This window comes from Alosa pseudoharengus, unplaced genomic scaffold, assembly GCF_046254945.1.
Source record: "Alosa pseudoharengus isolate Yale_2024_CS ecotype anadromous, Long Island Sound unplaced genomic scaffold, YU_APseudo_1.1 YU_APseudo_1.1_scf_4, whole genome shotgun sequence".
NCBI lineage: Eukaryota > Metazoa > Chordata > Actinopteri > Clupeiformes > Clupeidae > Alosa > Alosa pseudoharengus.
In genome coordinates, this window is record NW_027468774.1 from 2,230,159 (window position 1) to 2,235,158 (window position 5,000).

A 5,000-nucleotide genomic window follows, 5' to 3' on the forward strand; every position below is an offset into this window, starting at 1 on the left:
CTCCAACAAATGGAAAATTCACCACGCTACTGCCTTCAAACAAATATGTCTCATTCGAATTCCATGCCATCACAGTGATCGCCCCAGCAAAACTCTACGTGCTGGTCATCTATCGCCCTCCAGGCCAACTAGGCGACTTTATGTACGAACTTGACACTCTGCTGTCCTCCATCCCTGAGCATGACTGTCCGCTTCTTGTTCTCGGCGATATGAACATCCACTTAGATGCCCCAGGCTCAGCGGACTTTTTGGCCCTGATCCACTCCTTTGACCTTAAACTGGTTCAAAGCCCACCGACTCACAAAGCTGGCAAAGAGCTTGACTTGTTCTTCACTCGGAACTGCAGCACAGACACCCTCATGGTGACGCCTCTCCATCTTTCTGACCACTTCTTCATCCAGTTCAACGTCAGCCTGACAGAACAGCCTCCGGCTCCTCAGCCGATGGTCACGTTCCGCCGCAACATCCGGAACCTGTCTCCAACGCACTTCTCCTCTGTGGTTGCCTCCAGTCTACCTCCACTCAACACCTTCTCCTCTCTGGAGGTTAATGAGGCCACAGACTCGCTCTGCTCCACACTGAGCTTGTGTCTAGATGAGCTGTGCCCTCTTACCACAAGGCCAGCTCGATCCAAACACTCTCATCCATGGCTAAATGATACCCTCCGATCGCAGTGCACCAAACTCAGAGCCGCGGAGAGGAAATGGCACAAATCCAAACTAACTGATGACCTCAAAAACTACCAGACACTCCTGACCTCCTTCTCAGCCAGCATCACTGCTGCTAAGACGGCTTTCTACAATGACAAAATCAACAGCGCTACAGACACTCGAAAACTTTTCTCAACCTTCAAATCGCTACTCAACCCTCAGCTGCCTCCTCCTCCATCCAGCCTTACTGCAGATACCCTCGCCTCATTTTTTACAAACAAAGTGGCGGCAATCAGCAGTCAATTCTCTACATGCCCACACAACGCATCTGACTCAGATACCGCACTCCTACAACCTCTAGGGGCTGCTGGAACATCTTTTTCAGCATTCACGCCTCTCTCCGAGAGTGAAGTATCTAAACTCCTGACATGCAGCCGTCCTACCACATGCTCGCTGGACCCTATACCTACGAGCCTACTTCAGTCCATCAGCCTGACCATCGCACCAGCTATCACACATGTGATCAATGCCTCGCTAACCTCCGGCACATTTTCAACAGCGTTCAAAATGGCCCGGGTAACACCGTTACTTAAGAAAGCTTCTCTCAACCCTGCTCAAGTCGAGAACTACTGCCCTGTCTCACTCCTGCCTTTCCTATCCAAAGGCATTGAACGAGCAGTCTCCAAACAGGTCTTTGACTTCCTTTCACAGAACAACCTTCTGGATCCAAATCAGTATGGGTTCAAAAGCTAGCCTCGTGAGACCATCCTGATCTCGCGAGCTTCAGGGTTTCACTCGCAGATCAGTCTGGATACTTTCCGTTAAAGAGAATTTGGAGCAGTTCACCAAACGAACGTCCAATCAGCGTTGGCTTTGAGGCGGGTTGAGGTGTGACGCAACGAACAACATGACGGCATCCACAGAGATGAGCATAGCTATCGCGCAAGTTTTATTCAAATTAGAAAGTATTCCTGGGTAAGCTGTGAAGCTATGAGTCTCAGCCATGCAGCTGGGAGGAATGAACGACACAGACATCCTCCACGGCTGATTCCAGTTCATAATGGAGGAATATACTTTCTTCAGAAGTGTAGGGCCTACCATGAAAACATGATGGGAATTGTCGTTGATTAGGTTCATGTCACATACAAATGGTAAGTTAAAACATCTTAACGTTAGTCACGTTCCCTAACTTAATTGTATGTTAAACGAAGGCATTAGAAGAACACTTTGTTCATCTAATTGGTTGATTTGGCCCGTCGATAACCAACAAAGGTGGTGATAGACAGATGGTTTATCCAATCAGCTATCCAGTATTTCCGCCCCTTCCCAAAAGTTCTTCAATGAAAAGTTCCCAGATGGATATGCGGAGCAAATCCATCTGGCGGAGTCAGATTATTCAAAAGCGGCCACTCTACCGAAACGGCTCTGCTGTCTGTAACAGAAGCCTTAAAAGAAGCCAGGGCGACCGCTCGGTCATCAGTACTCATTCTGCTTGACTTATCTGCTGCCTTTGACACGGTTAATCACCGCATCCTTCTCTCTATACTCGCTAACATGGGAATCTCCGGTTCTGCTCTCTCCTGGTTTGAATCCTACCTCACAGGACGCTCGTTTAACGTAGCATGGCTTGGTCAGCTATCTACACCTCACTATCTCACCACAGGGGTCCCCCAGGGCTCAGTGCGACACACAGCTCTATCTGTCCTTTCCACCTGATGACCCCTTGGTTTCAGCACGGATCTCGGATATAGCTACATGGATGAAGGCACACCACCTCCAGCTGAACCTCTCAAAGACTGAACTGCTGGTCCTCCCAGCTAAACCTACCATACACCACAACATCAACATCAAATTGGACTCCCTGTCTGTTTCACCTACCAGGACTGCAAGAAATGTAGGAGTTGTTCTCGACAACCAACTAAACTTCTCAGATCATGTTGCCTCAGTCGCCCGGTCATGCCGTTTCGCACTCTACAACATACGGAAAATCAGGACTTACTTGACTCAAAATGCTACCCAACTTCTGGTTCAGGCAATAGTCACCTCACGACTCGACTACTGCAACGCCCTCCTGACAGGTCTCCCAGCCTGCGCAGTGAAACCACTTCAGATGATCCAGTCTACAACCAACCCAAAAGGGCACATGTTACCCCGCTGCTCATCCAGCTACACTGGCTACCTATGGCGGCCCGCATCAAATTCAAATTCAACGCTTGCCTACAAACTTGCTCCCACCTACTTGAATGTCCTCATACAGACATACGCTACCTCCAGACCGCTGCGCTCCTCAGATAAACGACGTTTAGCTCTACCACCGGTACGCTCAGGCCAATCCAAACTTTTCTCATCTGTTGTTCCTCGTTGGTGGAACACACTGCCAGTTCCTACAACGGCAGGGACATCCCTCTCCATTTTCAAAAAACTCCTGAAGACCCAGCTCTTTAGAGAACATCTCCTCTCATAGCAACACTTACAACAAGTCTTGCTGATCCTAGCACTCACCAGCCGTCTTAAACTGACAAGTAACTGTTAAAAACAGCACTCTGATGCACTTATTCTTACTGTACTCTAATGCTTTTTAAATTGTCCTAAAATTGTTGAGAATTGCTCTAAAACTAAAACTGTTTACCATGTTGTAAGTCGCTTTGGCTAAAAATGCGTCAGCCAAATGTAATGTAATGTAATATCTCCATTTCTAGAAAAAAACTGCGATTTTGATGAAAACTAGCCACTGTTTAGCTTGGGATTTCTCAGGAACAGAGGCGTGTAGAAATACACGGTTTGCACCCACCGAGAGCTTAAAGTCTCACCTTTTAAACGAGCCATTGTATGTGTTCATAGCTATAACACAGAATATGCTGTGGCTGTACAAAAATCATCAACAATGGTCTAGATTGCTGGCACTCTAGGACAAAGCTCCTGAAAACAGCTTGGCATTCAATGAGTTAAATGTCTTCAGTAAGACCGATATTGGTATCAAACTTAAGTTCTATATGTTCTGTCCACCAGAGGGCAGTGTATCAGTCAATGTCAATAGACCGCGTGCACGAAAGGCTGAGTATTTATGCGTGTGTTAAAATTGTTATTATTGAGCATAGGGCTGGGCGATAAAACGATAGCGATATGTATCGCAATAGACATGTAATCAATATTAATGAAAAATATGTCCGATAGAACATTCATAATTAAAAGCAACACACACCTCCCGCCTTACGTTGTCCATAAATAAATAGGCTAAATATATCTTGCATTGTAGTATGTCAAACTCTACCAGAGTAGGTGATAGAAGTAGGCCTACCTCAACACAGACTCTCCTTGCCCCGTGCACTCTCTCTCTCTCCCTTTCAACAGGCGCATCCCTCCTCAGCATGCACATGTAATCCAAACATTCACAATCGTGCAAGACGACTGGCTAAATTGCTATTAAATCCGGTTAGCATCATTAGCACGCTGCACGAATTTGTTCAAAACTGTTGCATTCAAATTGACTGTTAAGTTCTAATTATCTCAATCCCGATGCAAATGGAAAATTATTTTCCAAGACTCAAACGGGCCTGTCCCAAGGAGAAAAAGTATTCATTTGAAACTTAAACACATGTGGGGAAACTGTACAGTCTAACCAGTAGACTATGATAAACTAGCAAATGTTAAGCTACTTTGTTTACAATATTTCCAGGCTTCAACCAGTGCTGCTTTTCATTCGGACTTATGTGCACATTTATTTATTTGAGTGTTTTTCCTGATTGTGTTGCTATTTCTTTTCCCTGTTTGCTTTGATTGATAACTGAGGTGATTAAAATCAGAGGAGATTTAAAATAAAAGTGTCTATTATGTCTATGTGGGAACTCACTAAGCGCGAACCAGGATGCTAACGTCACCTACAGGAGCCCAGATGACCAATAATAGCCTTGCTAATGAGCTCGCGATTTTATTTCACCAGACGTGAAAAAAAAACCTCGGAATCTGAATTGAAAACAACGTTTACAAGCAAATACATTTACAAAAAAAAAATTTCCATAGGCTACAGGCTCGAATAATAAGCGATCCCTAAAATTCGTTTGAATATCTTTAATTTTTTAAATAATCGAATTATATTCAAATAACGAAGTTCGGAGTCAAAGCCCTAGTGTAGATATGATTTACTGGAGTTAAGCTAGAGTGTGTTGTTATGATTTACTGGAGTTAAACTAGAGTGTGTTGATATGATTTACTGGAGTTAAACTAGAGTGTGTAGATATGATTTACTGGAGTTAAACTATAGTGTGTAGATATGATTTACTGGAGTTAAACTAGAGTGTGTTGATATGATTTACTGGAGTTAAACTGGAGAGTGTTGGTGTTAGTTGCTGG

General features: G+C 44.7%; 1 protein-coding gene across 1 annotated transcript in view; it reads left to right on the forward strand.

The window, feature by feature from the left end:
* Positions 1–5,000, forward strand: part of frmpd2 (FERM and PDZ domain containing 2) — a 52,324-nt gene that overhangs the window by 31,209 nt on the left and 16,115 nt on the right. The gene's annotated exons all lie outside the window — the stretch shown is intronic.